The following is a 23,519-nucleotide window of genomic DNA, read 5'->3' on the forward strand; positions in this document are numbered from 1 at the left end:
TATATTTTTTTAAATTTATGATGAACATTGTGGCAGTAGTGCTGACATGGGTAAGTAGGGTAGACTTCTCTTTTACTTTCTCAGTTAAACACTGTGTCACTGATGAAAGTGCCACAGTCCACTGACCTCCTCATATGTTTAGGAAATATCCTGAAGAATTGAGGATATTCTATCTTTTATTCTATTCTCAAAATCTAATGCTTTGATATTTTTATGTTGTTATTCTTTGAATCCTATTTAGGTAAATGTACTCTTTTTTTGTAGCTGTGCCTATCCATCTTTAAATATTTTTATATTTTTCTATCATCTAAGACAACTTTTTCCATCTCTTATCTCATTTGCCTTTATTATTATTATTATTTTTCTGACTTTTTTTTTTTTAGCATAACAACTTTCGGCTGCCATGGTAATTTTACCATCTGTTAGGATTTTGTACAAACCTTCAATCAGCATCATAGATGGGTACAGGAAACTGAGCTCTTTTCAGTTCACAATTCACTGTATGTCCAGAAAATACACACACACACACACACACACACACACACACACACACACACACAATTTTTCTTTGAAAATTTCATGTATGTGTACAACATGTCTTGATCATACCTACTCCTCCTTCATCTCTATATTCTCACTAGGACCCTTGCCCATCACGTCTCTCTCTTAATGCTATACCCTCCTTTTACAATTATTTACTTTTAACTCACTGAATGCAATTAGTGCTGGCCACGCACAAAGGAGTAGGTCATCCATTGGGACACGGGGGATCAACAAGTGGCCCCAAGCCAAAGAGAAGTACCTCCCCCTTTCCTTCCTTCGTTACCATCAACTGCCAATAGCTCCTAAGGTAGGAGTGCAGCTTTGAGAGTCCTTCCTCACTCCATTCTGGAATTGTTAACAGGCTTGACCTTATATAGGTGTTTTAATCCATGTATTTGCAACTATTCTCCTTTTGTGCATAAATATGAATCCGTTAGTGTATTAGGCTGAGCTGTATGAAACAGAAACTGATTTAGGTCACAAAGTTGAATGTTAGCAATTTCATCTGATCAAACTACTACAACTTTCCAATTCTCATTTGTTGTTAATTACATTTATATAACTGTGAATTGCCCAGGGTTTTATGTGTGCATAGATGTCCTTTCTTGATTAAATTAGGCATTTTGACTATATTAAGAACCAAGCCCATATGAACAAAAGATTTCTTTGTGCTTTATTCCCTCTTCCACTGACCTTCACTGACAAGAGACACAATGATCTTGCTTCTGGACTCAAGTTTGGTTTGGGTATTCATAAGTTTTCGTAGTATTTTTTCAGTGTGTTTAAACTAATGTTTAACAGTGGATTGATCTTATTCCTTTGGTTTTAATCACCTTCCTATATTTTTGCCTAGTTTCTTTGCTCTGTTGTTTCTTAGATATTTCTCAGTAGCATACTTCAGATCTCCTATTACATTTTATATTAACTATTATAATTTTAACATCCAACACTTTTGCCATGCGCTTATAGAAGCCTCTTGGTTCTGTTTCCTATTGTTCAGGAATCCTGGCCATTGTCTTTTATTATTCCTTTCTCTTCCTTTGCTTAACCTGGCCCTATTTTGTGGATGCTCTGCTTAATCACTTAACTGTTTCTAAAATCCTTCTTTTATTTGGCTAAATATATTTTAAAACATTTTAAGTTTACTATTTATACTACTTTGCTTCCAGAATCAGATCTGTAGGCTTCATAACTATTTAACTACTAATAGCCAATGTTTTGTTTTGTATTGTATTTCTCCTGTCTTTTCCTTTGACGATAATAACAAAACATGTCCACAAGTTTCAATACTTTCAAGTATATATAACATGAAATATTTAAAGATACTTCTTTCGATCTGGTCCTGATATTGTTGCTTTGTGATTACTTCAGAAGGTGAGTGCAATACTTATTCTTTGCGGCTAAAGGAAGCCATCCCTTGGTATACTGCATGCTAGGTTTGGGGGTGGGGGAGTGCTGTAGTCTGTGCTTGAAAAAAAAAAAGTGTCCTTGCTTGTCAAGTAAAAATATTTCTAGTTAAGTGTAAACCAAGTTCCATGATTCTCAAATCATTTTTACTTTTGGTTTTTCTTTATAATTATTTTTTTCCATCTTCAGGTTTCCCCTATCAATAATAAAATCTAAAAAGACTTTATTTCTTTTTTTTTGGCATTTGCAGAATTGGCCCAAAGAGCCAACAGTTGACTCATACAGTTCTTCATTCTGCATGCTTGTCTGACCCTTCTTTCTTTTTATGAATATAAGAATGTTTATATTTTTCCATTTGGCTTCTTCTTCAAGAGGCAAAGGCACACTACAGAACCCCACATTAAAGACTTCTATTTAACCCATAGAAAGCACAAGGGCTGCAGAAGCGAATTAACTTTCTAAATTTCCAAGCCAGTTAATGTAGTTTCTTTTATTAATGTGCTCCATCAACACTTCTTTCCATTTAACACTGGGGATAAAACTGTCTTCACAGACCGTATGATAATATATGGTAATATTTGTGAAAGTGCCTTTTCAACAATGAAGTGGTTTATAAATGTCCTCCTTATTAGAGTTCATTACAATTTTCACAATAGCAGAATTCCTCTGAATGCCTGATGCATCAATTAACTATTACTGCTATTAACACGTATCAGACACTGTTAGCATTTTCTACTTCAGAAAGGATTAAATATCCTAGCTCTCTCAGAAGAGGAGGCGTATATGTAAATGAGAAATCTCTGAGAGTGAGATCAGTATAGAAGGAAGCTACAGTTAGAGGCTTTGTTGAGGAGGAAGGATCCACTTTGCAAGGTCAAGAAAGGATGTGTATGACAGACCACAGGTGTGACATTTCAGTAACATAGGGCATCCTCTGTAACTACCTCTTCCTTGTTCTCTGGGGACCAGCACAGATCCTCTGGTTGTGAAAGATGCTCTAGTGCTTGGCTTTTTGGAAAGCCTGTGAATCACTAACACCTGTCTTGTAGACAATTGTAATCCATTAAATTTTATATACGTGAATATTTCTGTGCATATAGTGTGGTGACATAGTCTATTGAGAGACCATTAAAACATACCAGCACAGACTGCATATGCTTGTTTGATCTTGGATATTTATGCTTCTTCTCACTGTTGTTTGGTTTAGGGCTTCTTTACATCCATGACTGTACTTTATCTAGGTACTGTTGCTTTTTCTTTAACTAGGAAGATGTAGATTTCAAGAATCTACTTAAGAAAGAAGTGAGGAGGTGTACAGAGAGAGATCAGGGGCCAAGTATGTCCTCCAGACTCTTGACCTTTCATCTTCCAGAAAAAAAAATCTATTCTTTCTAAGCCCCTTCACATCCTTCTTTCCTCTCTTGGTGTCTTTCTTTATCACTTTGTGCTTTTTATGTTTCCTCTCTTCTCCATTCTTTCTCTCCTTCCTTTAATACAGAACAAGATTGAGTATTTTTGTTTCTCTTTGGCTGACTTTTCTACATCTACCCTGTGGCCATTGAGAAGGACTCATTGGGAAGTCAGGAGCAATGCCGGACACATCCCATGCTAGGAGAGTTAAGGCTCCAAGTTCTTGCCTCAGAATTTATTGTTTGTCAGTAGCCTATAACTAATTTATTCAATAGAAAGAAACAATAAGGTCATTTTCAACCCTCAATTTATTTTTCTCAATTCACTGAACTAAAATTCATAAGCACTACATTCTTGAAAAGCCAAAGACTTTTCACAGTGCTTCCTAATTGTGTTTGTTGTATTGTCATTACATGAACTAAGGATAGATCTGATTTTATTTTATTTTTCCATGTGTTTCTATGGCTATATACAATGGTAGTGGTGACTTGGTTATTGTTCTAAGTTTATATGGCATTTAGTATTGTATTTTTGCTTTGTTTTGTATTGTTCCAAGTTTGTATTGCAGTTATTTATTTTTAATTTTATCCAGTCTCTTTTTCTTGATTTAATCATATTGCATTATTACATCAAAAGAGTAGAAAATTTTATCCTTCAGCAAAATGTGAAAATATAATATGCTACAATTAAAAATAGTGAATAAATGTATTTGATTAGTTTTAATTTGTTTACTTTAATAATTTAAAAGCTATTACTCTCTTTTATTTTTAATTTCAGAAATTCCATCTCTTTCTCCTTCTTCCTGTATTAGATATTTGTTCACCCAGATTTGAATGGTAGAACTGGAACACCAATGATTACTCTTTCGTGAAAGTAAAGTGCTAAATCAGTTGCCTTACATTCTGAAGGATCAGTAAGATAATTTCAGACTGTGAAGTTAGTCTGCTAAGAGAATTGCAAAGGCATGCATCAGAGCAGGTTGGTAGCATTAAATTTTTTTGGTAATTATAAGCTGAATATTTCTGGTTGCTTGGGCATCAAAATATAAACCATGGAATTAAAAATAACATGAATTTCAACCTAAAATGCAAAAAAAATATGTTGTACTTGGTTAAGTACTTTTTGGTTAATAATAAAGGTGCTGATTTTCTCAAGCCCATTTTTCTTCTGAATAAATAATAAATGTCTTAGTCCAGGCCCCAGAGGAAAGCAGGATATGGCTTGTGATGGGGTAACTCAGGAAGCATAATGAGACTACAAAATAGTTTTCCTAATATTGCCCTTGAAGTAATCCTCTCAATTACTTAAAATGCTCTTCTAGCTCTTATATCTCAAAGGCACCACTAATTTTCAGCAACACCACCCTGGGGACCAGATCTTCCATCGTCAGACACAGTGACAATAAGATGAGTTTTATTTAGATCAGAAAGAGGTGAGATGGAAAGTGACAATGCACTTACTGCCTTTCCTTGTCTTTAAATATGGTGGAGCATGACTTTCCAGTAAGTAGATGCATGCTTTGTGCTTGAGAAAACGAAATACTCTCAACCATCCCCTGAGTTCCATTTCAGATATTTAATCAAGTCCTTGCAGAGATCATTAGTAGAATATTTTGATTCAGTCATCTCTGCATTTTACAGAGCGTATTCTGATGAATAACACGGTCAGCGTGTATGATCATTACAGTCAGGTCATAAAGCACAAAGGGAAAACAACATGTAACTTAGACATGCCAAGAAGGATTCATTTTGCAGGTGACAAAATTGAGTCCTCCACATGATAAATCACTTGTTGAAAGTCCCTTTAAGTGAGTGATAAAACATGAGTTGAGAGGGATTGACTTCAGTAAATATTCTTAGACTATTGCAGTCATGCTTTTTCTGTAAGGATCTTTCTAGAATGGAAGACCATGCTATTATTGTATGTCCAATAAAAGTCTGGCATCAAGAAATTTTTATGGACCTTTATATTGAAAGTCCATGTATCATTTCATGGCCCTTCTCATGTGACATAGTAAAACTCCATTTGATTCTCAGATAGAGTTCGAGTTATGAAAAAAAAAAAGAATACTAAGGATCAGAAAGGCATTCAGGAAGCAAAAGTGTGGCATCTTTTGGAGCCTGAGACCCATTCGGAGAGGGTAAACAGTCAGGGAGGGGCAGCCACGGGCCCTGACTCAGCTTGTCAAGCTGAGACAGAACGGAGAACATCTTCAGAGTGAAGGGAAGGATTTCGAAGTGCCATTCCATGGGTAAATGTGCAGATCAATGTGCATTTTGAGGCAAAGAGTCACCAGATGGGAACAATATTTAGGAGGATTAGTCTGAAAGTGGGTTGTGTAACAAGGATTGCATGGCAGGGGACAAAGCTATAGAACAGAGAAAGGAGGTGTCATAAAGGCAAGATGGAAGGGCTTCTGGAGTGTGATTGATGGCAAGAGGTCCCCTGGGTGTGACAATTGATCTTATGAAAATTCCTTCCCCTTGGCTTTTCTGTAAATCTTACCAACTTCATGGTAGACCCATGAGGAGAGCTAAGATGAGATGCCTGAGAAGGAGATTTTGGGAGTCAAGTAGAGAACTCTCTTTTTTTTTTCCTGTACATGTATCAGCATCAACCACTGGGTAAATAAAAGACTTAACATTTGACTTTTGTTTATCCTGAGACCTATGTGTATTTTTCATGCAGCTATAGCGTACCGTGTGCATCAAAATAATGCGGCCCATCTTGCCGCAGAAACAATGTTATAAATTTTGGAGTTTGAAAGTAACAGTGACGGTAACATTAGCAGCAGCCACAATCCTACTAACCACCCGCAGCTGGACCTTTCTGTGGCCCACCCGTGCCTGGAATTCCACTTTTCCCACTCTGATTCCATTCCAGACTTGAGCCTGGGGAGGGTCAGCGCTGGGTGGCTGGGAGTGTGCCGCCTGCCTGCCTACAACGCTGTGTGCTTGCTCTGCACTGCCCTAGGATCAAAGCATTCCTTCTCCATCCTCCTTTACCTCTTAGCCCTACTGCTTGGCTGCTTTCTCCTGCAGGGGGTCAGATGGGCCACAGTTGTACTCTCAGTGCCCAGCCCTTCTATACAAAGTTTTCTTTGTTAATTAGCAGAAGTAAATGCAAATCTGCAAGATGGACAATGAGCTTCTTTGAGAAGAACCTGCGGTGGGAGACTGATACAATGACTCTGAATTTCCAGATGAGGAGGATCAAAATAGCTTGTTTTTGTTGTCTAGAGATTAGCATTTAAGACTCTCTCTCTCTCTCTCTCCCCCTCCCTCCCCCATCTCTGTCTCTCTGTCTCTGTCCCTCTTTATGTCTCTCTCCCTCTCTCCTTTCTCTCCCTCCCCCTTCATTTCTTCTTTTCTTCCCTTCCTCTGTCCCTCCCTCTTTTCTCTTTTCTTCTTTCCCTCACTTCCTCTTGCTGTGTGTTCAGATTCTCCTGGAAGCCAATGTCACCATGCAATGGAGTTCTGCAGAGCCGTTTCCACATTCAGATCTGAATGATTCCCTATGTTTTGGCATTGACACACAAGGTTTGGTTGGTGTCAAAAGAGCAGGGCATATAATCTGTGAGCTTTTGCCTGGAAAAGGAGCTTTAACATCTAACCTTCAAGGTTACTGCCACAGTCTCTGCAAGGCCCTGGCTCGGAACATTCCTGGTGTTCGGAACATTCCTGGTGCTCCCAGTGAAGCTGGAGGGAACTACGAGCCCTCCCCTCCGTCATGTTTCTCGGTAAGATATTAATAACGCCTCAGTGGCATTCATTTACTCTCCTAAGTTCCCTCGTTGTAGCCTCTTGCACCAATCAAGCAAACAGTTGGTAGGCTCACACTCAAGGGAGATGTGCATTCAGAAGTGGTCTTTTGAAAACCTAAGCAGTCTTTGGATATGTTACACTTAAGAACCTTTTTGTGTGACTTAATAGACAGTTCCTGAATATTAAAGTGCTGGTGGTGGGAGACAGAAGACCAGAGATCTGCATTGTTTCCCTTAATTTTTCCTTCTTTTGTTATCACAGTGGTATCCAGAAGACTGTGGCTTTATTTGACCTCTTCCCCATGGGAGTAGTAACTATAATGGGTTTAATTAACTATGTGGTATTGACGTAATTAGTTATCATGGTGATTATACTTCTTTAATAAAAGCACTTCATTTGGGATGCATCAGGGTTCGGCAGCGGCCAAACCCTTCACCTATATTTCATAACTGTCTAGACACTGGAACCATGCGCATATTTTACTAGCAGCCCTTGAGAGAGGTTATCTTGCATGGCTTAAGGTAATTGGGAAGTAATGATTTTGCCCCCTGCTTTCAGACTGGCTTGCGGCAAAGAGCAGAGAGGCTGTGGGGGAGGGGCCACCCCTCATTTTGTGTAAACTCAAAGGTGGGGGGGGTGCGCTGTGTTTTGGAAACCAAAGCTCTCAGGAACTGTTTCTTTTTAAGCTGGCCATCAGAGAGACAGTAACACCAGAGGGAATTTGTGTGTGTGTTGGGAGGGGAGAGATTGTTTAATCTATGGGGTGGATTGCATAAATCTATTTAAATAAATGTACACGCTGTATAGAGATATATACTTGTATTAAAAGGAATCCTGGCTATCCAGTCTAAGAACAAACACAGCCCATTTTGGTCTGAACAGTAGATTGCTGCTTAAATTTGGTCAGCAGGTGACTGGCAGTGTCCCTTTCACACGGCTCAGTGGACAATGAAGTCAGATGCTATGAAAAAAAAAATAGGGCAGCTATAAAAGAAGACACAGAGAATTCAAATGATTACCATATGAAAATGTCAATAATAATATCATGAGACCCCCCAAAGAGGAAGAGAACAAAAGCCAAAAAGATTATCGAGCTGTGCAGAGAAGGGACTGCAGGGAACATGGTGCCTGAAGCCCCTTCCCTACTTTTTTTTTTTTTTTTTTGATTTTACTGTTCAAACTTGGGTAATGGACTGGGGGGGAGGGGGAAGGGCTGGTGAAGGGTGGGGAGCAGGGGAGCGGGGTAGAAACTGAGCCGAAATAGACATCGATGCCGCTGAGAAGTAATAGGTGTGCAGACAGTCTCTTGCAGGGAGAAGCGCTATTTCTTTTTCTGTCTCCCCTCTCTGACTCTCCTTCTTTATTCAAACTGTGCTTTCTCCTGTCACCTCCCCCTGCCGCGCTGAGCAGCGTCCCTTCTGCGCCTCTCCCTGCCTGGAGATACATACTGAAATCACTGCAGGCATTTGACTGTTTCATGTAGCCCCGGAAGTTTTACTGTGGGTCATCTCAGAGCCCAAACTCAAATAAACACATCTGAAATAGAACCCAACGAATGTGGGGGGAAAAAAGCATTTCTGCAGAGATACCTGCCAGCAAGACTTGTTTCTTTGCCACAAGGGGTGCTGGACAAAAGCCTCTATCCCTCATTAAATCAATAAAACCAAGTGTCCTTTATTTTAATCTTCTGCGCTATAATCCAGTATCGAGGAGAGGGGCCCAGGCTGTTTTTTAATCTCATTGTTTCAGAACAGATCATTTGGATGGAACTGACAAAGGGCTCATTCCTTACCTTTGTGGAAATGTCAGTAAAAAAAAGGCAGGTGCTAGGCATTTGGACTCTTGCTCTGTAGAAGAAGAAAAAGAAAGAGAGAGAGAGAAAAAAATAAAAAGAAGTGGGAGCCGGGAGCACTGGGGTGGGGGAGGGGTTTGTGACAGGCTAACTACATGTGCTGGAGCTTTTAAGACATTTTGTTTAGCTTGGTACTGTGTGGCAGTGCGGAGAGGTGGGATCTATTGTGTGCCAGCTGCATGAATCACCGGATTGAAGGCTAACAGCCTCAGATCTTCTTTTATACAGTATGAGGGGAGATTAAAGCCGGGAGCTCATATGTCACAAAATAGAGGCACAATGCAGTTCTGGCTTGCTCAGTGCACTCAGCCAGCATTTGATCCAAATTTAGCCAAAGGGAAGGAAATGTGTGTTGCTATCAGCTGGGGACGTGACAAATGTTGGGATGTAATACCCAAATTTTCTTTTCTTTTTCCAAAATGTCATCTCTCCTTTCTCAGCCTCATTGTGACGGAGCCCATGTATCACCGACCAACTGGAAACAAACACCCAGACCCTGGCTAAATTATTCTACACCTGCCTCTTCCTCCTCTGTGTAATTGATCCACAGCAGAGGGGAGTTTTGTGGTTGAGTCTTAACAACCTCGTTTGTTTAACAAGTATTTGCTGAGTGCTATAGGACTTAGGGGACTTATGCAGCTAACGGGACATGCAAGGGGCCCAACTCCTCTCTTCAAGCTAGAATTTTATTAAGGAGGTGAAGACAGATAGACACACCCCTACATACATACTGTTGGGAGCCAAAGCAGTGAAAGCAGTGGTGCAATTTGTAAGACAACAAAACGTGAAGCCAAAAAAGTGCTCAGAGAGTCAGGGAAAAACCAACCCAGATATGTTCTTTATTTCAAGATAAACAGGGAGTGCTCACTTGTAAGTGCTTTTAGGCGTGATGCACATTGTGTACTACACTACAGGGCACATGCACAACTTTAGTGTCATCCCTATGCTATAGTTAAAGAGCTCAAAACCCAGAGATAGATGTAACTTTCCCACAGTCACACAGCTAATGAGGCAAAGCAGGAAGTTAAACTTGTAGCTACATCTGTAATTAAGCCGGCAAAGAGATCGACGGAGCCAGCAGCCTGGACCTCTCTTATCCCTTCTTGCTCCATGAATATTTCTGTCCCCAAAGAAGCTTCCTGGCCCTCATCTGTTTCTAATCCCACAGGATGAATAGACCTCTTTTTCTTCTGATTCTTTCCCTCAAACACACTTTATGTTCAAATCAGAAATATCACTATTTCTAGAAGACTTCTCTTGGCAGCTTGTATAAGGCTGAATAAGTCATAAGCTACGGACATGAGTAATTCTCTGTTGTTTGAGGCCCAGTCTACCTCCCAGTGTCTTTCTTGCTAGTACTCTGACCTCCAACCATCAATCATTTTTCTTTTGCCATCACCTCAAGGATGCACGAGTTCCGCAGCTGGACAATCCTCACTGGACTCTGGTGCAGACTTCTCTCCTTCTACTAGACCCCTGTGTCTGCTACACCCTTTTTCAAGGGCACACTTGGCAACCTTCTGCCTACAGTTCTCAATGTCAGATTTCAATGGTAGATTATTCTTTAGAAGATGAACTCCTTTCTTTTCTTTTCTTTCTTTTTTTTTTTGATAGACACTTTTTTATTTTTGGATTTTTTTTCAAAATAGTTTTTTAAAATTAATTTATTCTTGTTACATCTCAATGGTTATCCCATCCTTTGTATCCTCCCATTCTTCCCTCCCTCCCATTTTCCCCTTACTCCCCTCCCCTATGACTGTGCCTGAGGGGGACTTCCTCCCCCTTTATATGCTCATAGGGTATCAGTGGGGTATGACTTTCACACGTACTCTGGTGCCTCACCTTTGACCATGTCCCCTGGAGGGGGAGACCTGGTGGCACTCAGAGGAAGGATAGCAGGCTACCAAGAAGAGACTTGATGAACTGATTTTGAGTAGATAAAACTGAAATAAAACCGATGCTATTTAAATGACTTGTGTATACACACAGTCCTACAGGCACATAGATACACACACACACACACACACACACACACACACACACACACACACACAGAGAGAGAGAGAGAGAGAGAGAGAGAGAGAGAGAGAGAGAGAGAGAGATTGTTGTTTTTGGTCTTTTGAGACAGGGTTCTCTGTGTTAGCCTTGGCTCTTGGCTGTTCTGGACTCACTTTGTAGACCAGGCTGGCCTCGAACTCACAGTGATCCTCCTGCCTCTGCTGGGATTAAAGGCATGCACCACCACGTCCAGCTGGGAGAGAGATATTTTTGAGACACGGTTTCATTTACAGTCCATGATGGTCTTTGTTTTGTCATCTTCCCTCATCTGCCTTTTCAGCATATTTCATGGATTTCAGATGTGTACCATTACACCCAACTCTCAACTTGGATAATTTTTTGAGAACTGTTATTTCAAGTTTTTATCTACTTCCTAATTGTGTTGTCTCAATATTGAATTATCTGAATTGTTTGTATGTACTTGATGTAAGTCATGTATAAGGTATATGTGTACAGGTTTTGAAAATATTTTCACCCAATCTATAACAATTTTTTGGTAGTATACTTGAAGAAATCTATGTTTTTAATATTAAAATTATTCCTATTGCAAGATAGTAAAAATCCTTCCCAGATATAATGTAATTTAAGCTCTTAAATTTGGGCTTATTATCTTTGTGCATAGACTTTTGTGTATGACATATGTTAGGATTAAAAAATAAGATGGCACCCAACAGATATGAATATGGAGAGATTTATTTGGGGAGAAGGGAAATGAAGAGGCATTGGGACCTGAGTGGGCCATGAGGATAGGGAGAAACAGAGACAGAGGGTCAGAGAGCAACAGAAAAGGGGGCTGCCCTTAGAGAACGTACAAGAATAAGAAAGACTTAGTGGTGGGCAGGTGATTGTGTCAGAGGTTGCTAAGAAACCTAGAGGCAGGCCGCTTATATGCCAACATTCCTTCCTTTTCCTATAATAAAAAAAAAAATGAGGACGTTGGACTGCTTTTCATGCAAGGTGTTAAATATGAAATATGTGCCACATAACACATATGGTATAGGGTTTATTGTAGAAGCATGGGGAGAGAAAAAAGTAGGGGAGGGAGGGACACTCCAAGGGAACAAACATAGATGGGGGTGGGGAGGGGAGGGGAGAGAGAGAGAGAGGGAGAAAGAGAGAGAGAGAGAGAGAGAGAGAGAGAGAGAGAGAGAGAGAGAGAGAGAGAGAGAGAGAGAATACCTGTATTCTATGGTAAAGGAGAAGGAAAAGTCCCTGCCCTGGAAAGTTCAGGGTAGAGGACAGGGTATGCCAACCATGTCCTGCAGCAGTTAGGGACTGAGGAGTGCTGGGAGAACCTGGAAGTGTTTGTCCTGGGTCAGAAACACACCATCCCAGCCTTTTGTTGATAATAAATGGATAAGGGTTGAAGAAATCAATCATCTTTAGCTGCTTCCTGCTGACACTGGGGCGGTGACTGGGGGGTCAAAAGGCTGAAATGTTGGCTACGTCCAGGAAGAGCAGGTTGTTGTATTTGCTGTCCAGGCTTTTATATTTACTGTCTAGGAGGGGCATTGTAGGTACAGCTGGCATGATCTTTAAGGTTGGACTGGAGCACCTGTAGGTAGATACTTTGATGCTGTCTTGAATGCAAGAAATCTGGCAGGACGCTAGAACATATATATGAGCAGAAGACAAAGATAGTAGGCTAGCGAGAGCATTCCCTTTTGGTGTACATTTGAAACCTTTGGGAGAGTGAGCAGAGTTGGAAGTTTTGGAGCAAAGAAGAGAAATGCGTGAACACGGGAAATTTCCTTCCACTTACTCAGTTGGTGGAAGTAATGCCAGCTGCATGGGTCGATAACTGAGTGTGTGTCCATGTGTCTGTGAGGTATATCTAACTGTTATAATGCCATCTGTTACTGACAGTCTCTTTTTTCCCTATACTGATTTACCTTAGCACTTTTGGGAAAAGCCATTTGACCATATAAATATGGGCCTATTTCTAGACTATCCAGCCTCTCTAACTCATGTGTCTAATACCACAGTGTTCTCTCTTGGCTCTTGCAGCTTTATAATAAAATTTGAAATCAGTAGGTATGAGCTTTTCAAATTTTTCTTTCTACTTAGTATTAGATTTGACTCACCAATCTGTAAAAAAAAAATAGATTACATCGATTCTATAAAGTTAATTTGGAAACCCTGACATCTTAATCTTGGGCTCTGCATGATTTTTGTAAAGTTTTTCTCTCAACAATTTATAAGGCCCAGTATAGAGGTTTTACATGTATTTTTTCTAAGTTTATATTGACACAGTTGGAATGTTGCATGTTGTAGGCCCTTCTGGAATCTTCTGGAGCACATTCTGCATTCCTCCTTGCTGATATTTCTGAGCAGCAAATGCCAGGCTTGCTTAGCCTATTAGACCTACTTGAACTGCAGATTGCAGTGAGGAAGCAATTGTAGGGAGTGCTTCATGTTTTTCCTTTCTTTCAGGGGTTATAGTCTTTAAATACATGCTGTTGTCTTTGTTTTAAGTTAGGACAAATCTGGACTCTGTTAAAGCATCCTGGTCAGAAACAGAATTCTCAGCTGTCATTTATGAAGTCACCTTCCAAAAATGGCCCTAAAACATGTTGCATTGTTCAATCTCCCATTAATTTATTCTTTTCCTGTCAAAGTTGTCATTTTCAATACTTGTTCTTATTTCCAATATTACCCTCTTTCCCTCCTCTTGTGGTCAACCAAAAGCATCACAACATTTTACCAGCTCCTTAAATTTGAAGTTACTCCTGAACTTTTTTGTTTTTTCACTCTTCATGCCTGCTCCCTTAAGTCCTGTGTTAAAAAAAATTACTCTTGTCTTGCTTTCCCTTGTAACCAGTGTGCTCACAATTGTTCTTCTCTCATATGTTTGTTACACAAGTGTTCCTATTGTGAGCCTCCACTCTAGTTTGCCCTTGACCCCATCCAACTCATCTTGCATCAAATGTCATTTACTGCCTGCATAAGTTGACAAAAGAAAGAGCAAAGTATTTAGGTTGGATGGTGTGACATAGTCAAACTTTAGCCAACTTTTCATAGCCTGTTTTCTAAGATTTTCTTCACAGTATCTTTCTGTTTTGACTTTTATCCTCACATTCACCAGTCTTTCTTAGTACTTACTTCCTATTACTGTACATTCTGGCCTCCTTCCCATTTAGTAATAGAAAGATGCTAACATTAACCTTTCTGGAAAACTGGGACTGATTATTAACGTCTAAAATCAGCATTTAATCAGACAATGTCTTCAGTTGTGAGCCTTTGATTTCAGCTGGTCTTTCAGCTGTTGTGACTCATTTTACCGAAGCAATCATATCCAAATACAACATGCAGAGCAGGCAGGAAGCCAAGCTCTAACTTTCAGCATCCAACCATGAGACCATGAGTTAATCTCTCTCTCTCTCTCTCTCTCTCTCTCTCTCTCTCTCTCTCTCTCTCTCTCTCTCTCTTCTCTCTCCCTACCCCATCTGATGGCTTTTTCATTCTTATCCTTTACATTAGTTCCTTCATTTATGGCTGCAGATATATCAGACTGAGAATGAGAGGGCAGAAAGGAGAAAGGAGGAATGAATGCTCAATACCTTGTAATAAAAAAAAATAATGGTATTAAAATGTATGTAACTTTTTAGTTTTGGCTAGAAACATATACTGCCAAGGAGTCTGCTGATACTACTTTTGTTGTAAGAGTTATAAATATACTGACTGAAATCAAAATGTGCTCATGGTCTTGTTTGTGTTCAACTCTTGGCTCTGAGCTTGCAAGATGTGTGATTTAGGCACTTTGTTCATTGGCTTCTTTAAGTATCGTATGGGGATAACATTAATCCCCACTTATCAAGGATGCTGCATGCTTTAAATGAGATAATCCTGATGTCAAGTGGGCTGACAGAAGAAAAATATTATGTCTTGATGATACTTACAACCTGCTCTTATTTGGCAAAAGGGGAAAAAATGAATGAGACAGAAATCTTGTGCTATTGATTAAGATTATCATTCAACTCAGGCCGCCATTTGAGTAAGTGTCACCTAGCTGGGTATGGTGGTACAGACCTATTATTTTGGTCCTTGTGTGCTTAGGTCAAGACAATCACCGAGAAGTCAAGGCCAACCTGAGTTCCATAATAAGTTCTTCTTCAGCCTGGGCCTCAAGACATTACCCCATATCAAAAAGCAAAAAGCAAGAAAGAAACAAAAGCAAGCAACTCTAGAAAAGTTTTGACCCTTGGAAACCCCAACTGGGTAAGTTGCCAAGAATCCAATCTAAGAATTAGTTCACATAACTTAGTTTTGAATCGCTTTGTTCCTGTGTTTCTCATTTCCTACACTCCCCTCTGCCTCCCCTCCCCCCTCCTCCCTCCCCCCTTGGTTTCTATTAAGTTGATCTTATGACTTGGCCAATCGCACAGGCTCTGGCATATTTCACACACCAAATCTGATTCTCACATACATGTGTGTGCATGCAGGCAGACAGACAGAGGGATATAGAGAGAAACCAAGAGAGAACAGAAGGAATTGGTATTGTATTAAATAATATACACAACTTATTTCTTTAAAAGACAAAAAGAAAAAGTCAATCTATTCACACAGCTGATGTGTAAGGCTTGGCTTAATTTTCCTCCATTTGTTTTTCATTGCATCCAGACAAACTTGTTTATGTGGCCATGGCTATTGTATACTTGCAGTGGCTGTGGCATTTCACACTGGCTTTGTCTCACACACCTCATCCACACCTATGGTAGAAATTAGTATTCAGTTAAGTCTGCACCCACTGATCCATTAGCAGCACCTTGGCCACATAATCATAATTCTAAGTAGAAGTTTAGGTAGAGGCTGTTTCAATCAAAAATTCAAAAAATTTAGAGAAGCTTAATACTTACCGGAAAAGACATCTAGGTCAGATTTCATCACCTCTAATTTTCATGTTCCTATTTTTGTTCTCACCTTGCCTTGTTCCATCAAGCCATCACCAAGCAGTGCTGATTAAGTATTCTCCCTGCCTACAGCTGTGTTAGGATTTGATGACATAAATTAATTGGTTATGGTTCCAGTCATTTGAAAAATTTCTGAGAGATATTATGTCTGAGCCTTTTTCTATTTTAATGTTAAGCCATGTTAAATGTTAAAGCGTGCGGTGAAATCCTATTTAATTGTAAACATTTTATTTAGTTCATTTACAGATAAAACATGGGGGATAGTTTGATGATTCTACAACCCCGTGATTAGTCAGTGACATAAAACGTGACCACAGAATGCTCCTCACAGACATGTGGTATAATGTGCAAATTTTAATTTGAAGATGTATTGGAAGTACAAATTTTTGAAGAATGAAGTGCCCAAATGGTTACTGATTCTATTTAAAAAAAAAAAAAACAAGTGAAGTTGAAGTCGAAGGCATATAAAATATTATTTTTTATTTTTGGTGTTTTTCTTTTAAATTTACTCCCTAAATTATGTGTATGTGTCTCTGTGTGCATATGTGCATGTGGATGCAGAGCTCACAGAGATCTGTGGCATTAGATCTGGGAACTAGAGTTTCAGGCAGTTGTAATCTGTGCAATGTACTTCTGTTGTGCACTGAGCACGCACAGATGTGCGCTGAGCCATCTCCCCAGAACTCTATTCTCATGTTTATAAATAAGAAAGAATGGGTGGTATTTTAAGTAGTGTACTTGGAATCAAGACAACAAAAAGTATCTGACGGCCATTATTTTGTATTAACCACTATATTTCAAGTGCATTATTTCACTTATGAAAATTCATGCACTAGCTGTATCAATTTTTTTTTTTAAAAAAATAGGAGATGAAAACTTACAAAAAATGTGAAGCAGATGCAGAGAAAGGATTTAAAACATCTTCTTTACTGGACCTGAGATAGAAGAGTCTGTTGTCTATATAGTGTCACCCAGTTCCCAACGGAACAGCAAAAGATAAGGTCAAGAACAGATGTTGCTCTCTGTGTTAGGGGTAGATAATTCACTGCCGTGAGGTACTTTATAGTGTATATGGAATAGCCACATTTTTATTTCATTCAAAGTCTGATTATTTCTGTGGGTCAATGTCATCATTATCATTCTGATTTTACAATTAAGCTGAGAATGGTGGACGCAAGCAATCATCGAAGTTTGAGAGCCAGCAGCGTGGGCACATTAAAACCCAGGCTTGTGATTCAATGTCCTCTTACTATGTCCTCTGCATTTTATTACTTGTAGTAAAAAAAAAAATTAGCTTTAAAGTCAATGATTTTAAAGGGTATAAATGGAGATTATTGTTATTAATTTCCCCCTTGTAAAGAAAGAAACCGAGAGAGAATCATTGTAGGGTTTGAGACATGTGACACGTGTTATGGTTTACCTCTTAAAACCATAGACTCCTGTGTGAAAACATGGTGCCCAGGCGAGAGGGCTGTTTGGAGATTTTGGAATCTGAAGAGGTGGAAAGAAATCAGGTTTCTGGTGTTGTGCCCTTGAAGTTGATCTTGGGACTTCTACACCTTCCCTGCTGCTCTCTCATTTGCTTCCTGACTATGCTGGAGTGGACAGCTTCTGCCACATGCTCCCTGTCATGCTACAGGCCCAAAGGCAACTGTGTCAAATAGAAGCCTCTAAAACCATGCACCAAAATAAGTTTTATTCCATCCAAGGTGATTTCTACAGGTATTTTGCTATAGGTCAGGAAGCCAAGTAAAATAGTACCAAAGTTCCATGACAAGATCGTCTCTCAATTAGGAAGGGAAGGCATTTAGAGATATTGCCTCATATATAGAGGGCATCATCACATGTTTCTAGGCCCAGCCTGGATGTTCTGTGGAAATCTGAAATCAGGAGAGACAGAGATGAACACTACAGAGAAACTTTAACCTATATTCTATTGAAGAGTTAGGAGGAAAAAAAAAATGGAACTGAAAGAAAGATGGAACCTGTCAGATTTCTCAGGCATGGTATTAAACTGTGAGAATTTCATCCCGGAAGTGAGAGGCAGCTTTCCCTCCTGACATCATTGGTGAGGAATGGGCGGTGTCTTTTCTCTCCAAGATTACCTTTCCCATTTGCAGCGAGTTGTAACTTCCAGCACACTTTGAGTAGGCAGTATCACCATGCAAATCCATGACGGCAGTGACTTCCCCCCACAGGAATCTATGCTTTATTCATCACTATTAAATGGTTATTTTTTTAAAAAAGCAGCATATATGATTAACATAGGGGGAGCCAGAGAAGCTAAAGAGCTACACCATTTTGTTTGAAGGCTAGACTTAATTTTGGTGCTGGGAAACCGTCATCCACGTAGTCATTCAACAAACAGTAAATTTCTACAGAGAGTGAGAGATGCTATCCTAGTGTCAGCCTGTATTATCCACCAATGATATTGAGGCGGGGGGGGGGGGTCACAAATGCTGTCTTCTCTTTTTTCACTGGAGTTTAAAGTGTTGTCTTTGTGGCATGGGAAGCATTTTGATCAAATGCAGTTTACTTGGTTATTTGGGAAGAGGAACAGAGAGCAAAATGAGACCAAAGAGAAGAAATTACTTTAGGGTAGAATTTTTGTTTGGTTTTCTTAACTGTGTTTCTGGGCAAGGCAGAGGAGTAAGGCAATAAATAGGGGTGAACTAGTCTACAAACGTCAGAGGGGCGGGTGTGTAAAACTAGTGTAGATACTGACAATTCAAGGTTGGAGAAAAAAGAGGAAGAGGAGGAGGAGAAAAAGAAGAGAAACACAGATACAAGGGTGGCTGGCTCAGTGGGTAAGAGAGTTTGTTGTGTGTGAGGACCAGCGTTTAAAGCCCCAGGATGCATGGAAAAAGCTAGGTGCATCAATATGTGAATGGGATCTCAGAACTAGTGTGTAGGACAGAGACAATTAGAGTTCTGGGCCTCATTGGCTGCCAATCTAGTTACATGTTCAGGGAGAGACCCTGTTTCCTGTCTCTAGGGAGTATGGTGGACAGTAATAAGGCAGAATTCTCAGCCTCTTTCCTCAGGCACTATGAATGTTTCTTTCTCTCTCTCTCTCTCTCTCTCTCTCTCTCTCTCTCTCTCTCTCTCTCTCTCTCTCTCTCTCTCCCTCTCTCTCTCTCCAACATACATTGCAGTAAAGAAAAAGACTGTGAACATTTTTTTAAAGACAGGATTTCTCTGTGTAACCTTGCTGTCCTGGAACTCACTCTGCAAACCAGGCTGGTTCCAAACTCACAAATGCTGTGACTAAGGCATGCACCACTACTACCAGGCTTAGTGATATCTTTTGTTTTCCAACAACTACAGTGGTGTACAGTAATATTTATGGTGAGGTAAAAAGACACGGGGAGACTGTAAGATACCTAATATTAAATAACAGACCGAAAATCAACTGGTTATCTTCTTTTATAGTTCTTTGTTTCCAAATATTTCATGAAAGGTGGGCCTATCAGGCAATACAGAATGGTATATTGGGAGCCAGTGAGGGACAAAGTCAAGCAATGTAGGAGAATGCCCTTTCCATGGAGGGTGGGGATTCCTTCAGGGTGACTCATGTTCTTGAGATGCTAAGTTATGTTTATCCCAGGCTTGCTTAAATGACAACATATCTTCTCCTATCAAGATTGATTCATCATGAGAATGTCACTCCAGGAAGACATTTCCTCTGCTTTTATGTTGTGGCTAAGGGGAGACATAGATGCCTTCCACTCGGAGACTGAAATGTGCAGAAGTGGATGAAGAATATTGTATAATAAATAAGAGCTCAGAGCAATAGTCTCCAAAGAATTACTTGGGATTCCCGAGGGTCCTTGCTATGGGCTGAGTATTATGTCCTCTTCTAAATTCTTGCCAGAATGAGTTTGGTTGCCATAATGAAGTACAAGTGGGTCTTTAGAGAGCTTGTTGGGCTGTGAAAGCGCTGCCTTTATTAACGCCATCGTACAGGGGTCAGCTTTTATTATCAGAGTGAGTTTATATAAAAAGGAAAGTTTGCCTTCTTTCTATCTTTTCTGTGTCTTGCCTTCGTCCTTGATATACATTCCTCACTGTGATTTTGCTTTCTTTTATTCTAATGTGAGTATTGGACGTTTGTTTACTTGCCTTGGAACAATATCTATTCAAATCTTTTGTTCATTCCAAAAATGTGTTGCTTTTTACTGTAGGATGTACAAGTTCTGTATATGTCTTAAGAAAACATTTAGTTATCATATATATGCTTTAAAGTTGTTTCTCACATCCTGTGTACAGTCTTTTGGCTTCCTTTGAAGCATAAAAGTTTTTAATTTTTATGAAGTCCAATTTATCAAAGTTTCCTTTTCCTGCTCATGCTTTTGATGTCTTATCAAAGAAATTGTATAATCTAAATCACAAAGATTTATGACATTGTCTGTTTTTAACAGTTGTATACTTTTAACTACGTGCTTTAGTTATGCACATTTAAATCTTTGATTTGTTCTGAGGTCATATTTGTATATGGGTATTCAGGAGACCACATACATGGATATCTGTTATTCTTGGGCATGATTTGTTGAAAGGTTAGCTTTTCTTACTTGGAATTATTTCAGCACCCTTGTTCGAGATTAGTTGACCATTAGCATAGAACTTTTTATTTTTTTCTGAGTTTCAGTTCTCTTCTGTTGTATGTCTGTCATACTGTCTTGATTAATGTTATATATTGTGGTAAGTCTTGGACTGAGGAAGTGTGGATCTTGTGATTTTCAGTTTTATTTACCACTGCTGGCTTGGCTAGTTTAGATTTCTTGCATTTCTATGTAAATCTGGGATCAGCTTATTCATGTGTACAAAAAAAAAAGATGATTGAATTTTGATAGTGATTGAATTAAATCCATGTTTTGGCATTGTTGCCAACTCATTAACCATGTGGTTTTGTCCTTTTTATTATTAATATGGCTTATTAAGTAGCTGCATGCTTTGATTATTTTTAATGTTGAAACAGCCTAGTATTCTTGGGATAAATTTCATATGGACATGGGATACAATTCTGACATATGTTTTTGAATGTACTTTGCTGGAATTTTGTTGACTATGGCATTAGCAGGGGTGTGTGCAAATTGGCGTGCTGCTCATAGATCACAGCCTTGCAGAATTTATACAAATTACTAACACAATTATATCTTAAGAACTTATTCAACAAATACGTGTCTACATTTGAATAAAAATTTGCATATTTAGTACAGCAGTTTATAAAAACAAAATAGGAACTTTAATATTTGCTTATGAGACTGAGCAAACTAGAAATCACATGAATGCCACATAATTGTGAATAGAAAAGTAAAAAGAAAGGAAACAATGATGGCAGGAAAGAGGAAAGAGAGGAAGATTATATGGCAGTGTGGGAAGATTGTCAAGAAATATTTAAAATGTAGACTATTGAATGTAGCCTGTATTCACATTGTCATAAAAAGAAAAGGTAATACACATCCATTGCTTGTATATCTAGAAATATATTAAAATCATTTGTACTTGAGAAAGTTTTGAAATCAGTGTTTAAGGTATACATTTTTTGCTGTCTAAAGTAAAAGATATTTATATATTATATATCTTAAAAATAAGTATGAAATTATAAATAGCTGCAGCTATGACTAATATGAAAAATAAAATCACTACAAAGGGAAGCATTTTTGGAAGCAGATAAAAGAATAAGCAGTGACTAGACTGGCCTTGAACTCACAGTGATCCATCTGCTAGTCCAGGACAGGCAAACCTACACAGAGAAACTCTGTCTCAAAGAGAGAGAGAGAGAGAGAGAGAGAGAGAGAGAGAGAGAGAGAGAGAGAGAGAGAGAGAGAGAGAGAAGAAGAAGAAGAAGAAGAAGAAGAAGAAGAAGAAGAAGAAGAAGAAGAAGAAGAAGAAGAAAAAGAATAAGCAGTGAACAAAATAATATTTGTATAAGCTTAAAGAATAGTAAGAACTCGGAAGACCCGTAAGACATCAGCAGCTATAAGACTGATGTGATAGCCAAAGTTTTCACTGATACCTACAAAGGAAATATTCTGGTAATAAAGGAAGATCATCTAATAGTTGACCAAGAGTAAGTCATGTCCCAGGAGGAGTTAACTCTGATGGATTAGCTTGTAAGTAGTTTCTGAGAAACGTTATTGAATATAAACATATCAGAACACTTTTCTGCTCCTCTAGGCAGAGAAAAAAAATACAAAGAACTTTATATTCTAGAAGAAAAAAATAATAAGTTTGGCTTCAGACTTCTCTAGAACTATGTCCAATGCTAGCAACTGTGAAGCAATTTCTACAATGTTCTCACAGAAAAGAACATCATCATATTTCATGTCCAGCTATACCACTGTGCAGTAATAAAAACCAAGGAAAATATTTTTAAACATATAAAAAAATCAAGAAATATTGTTTCCATAACATTCTTATCAAAACTACCAGTGAAAAGACTTCCACCAACTAAAATAGGAATTTATAAGTTGAGACAAATAGATGTGTACTGAGAAGAGAATTAATTTAAATGTTAAGGTAATCTGGCCGTGATGCTTACAGAGTTAAATATGAAAATTACATATCCTGAAATTGTATAAATGCTATAATAGGTTGGATGAGAAAACATAGGGAGTAGCATATGGGATAAGACTGTCTTAGAAGAGGCCATATTTTATAATCATTTTAAAAGTGAACTACATAAATATGGAAAACTGATAGAGGAAGACAAGCCAGAGACAGAACATTTGCATGTTAGGAAAGGGATCTGCTGTCGCTCTTTGGTGCAGTTGTTTTTGTTTTGTTTTTGTTTTTCACATGTGAATCCATAATAGCTTCTGCTCTGTCTCTCCTGCAAAAATCATGTTCACTGTCACTTCCTCCCCCAGAGGAAGCAGAGTGCCGTCTCATCCAAGAAGTTCAGAGCAAGTGTGTTACATTTGAGAAAATTCTTACCTGAAAACAGTAGAAAGCAGAATCCGCTGCAGCTAATTAGAGCAGCTATGTTATGTATAGAATCATTGGCAATCATGGAGTAGCGTGATACAAGGCACGATTCCAGAACAACTCTTTAAACTGCACCCCAATAAGGGCCTAGTACGGAAGTCACTGTCCTCACCACCCGGCTGCTGTGTGAGCCATTCATTTCCGATGCGAGGATATACTTCCGGGTTAGTTTGTGGCTATTGGTTTCTTCAGGATGTTGGTGATTAAGCACCAAAACTCTTGTCAATTCCAGGTGAGATGTTTGTTTTCACATTAGGCACACCAGACGTCCGCTGGAAGCCCAGAAATAAACCAGGTTATGGGTCAGCTGTGTCCCTGACCTCAGGACTTGCTTCTTTTCGTACCCCCGGCAATGATGGCACATAATTTGAGATTAGTATCTCGGAAATCTCACTAATTTCTCACTCTAGTCTGATTCATACTTTAATAATCTTTCCAGCACACATCCTCACCACTCGTATCCCTTCACTACTTTTATATAATGCACAGCCAAGATAGAGGGAGCAGAAGAGCCTTCTGAAAATTTTGGAGATAGTAGATAAGATAATTATAACATGGGAGAAAGGATAGTTTTACTCTCTTAAA

The 23,519-nt window shown here is 39.0% G+C and overlaps 1 long non-coding RNA gene across 1 annotated transcript in view; it reads left to right on the plus strand.

Annotated features, from left to right (window-relative positions):
• The first annotated feature begins 4,238 nt into the window (after window positions 1-4,238).
• The window catches only part of LOC311595241, a 96,672-nt gene continuing 77,391 nt past the window's right edge, over window positions 4,239-23,519 (plus strand). Inside the window, exons 1-3 of the long non-coding RNA XR_014778372.1 lie at window positions 4,239-4,338; window positions 6,800-7,099; window positions 15,091-15,252. This is a non-coding gene — a long non-coding RNA (uncharacterized lncRNA). The remainder of the gene's footprint in view (window positions 4,339-6,799; window positions 7,100-15,090; window positions 15,253-23,519) is intronic.

The sequence above is a fragment of the Acomys minous genome (assembly GCF_964271855.1).
Source record: "Acomys minous genome assembly, chromosome: 3".
Taxonomy (NCBI): domain Eukaryota; kingdom Metazoa; phylum Chordata; class Mammalia; order Rodentia; family Muridae; genus Acomys; species Acomys minous.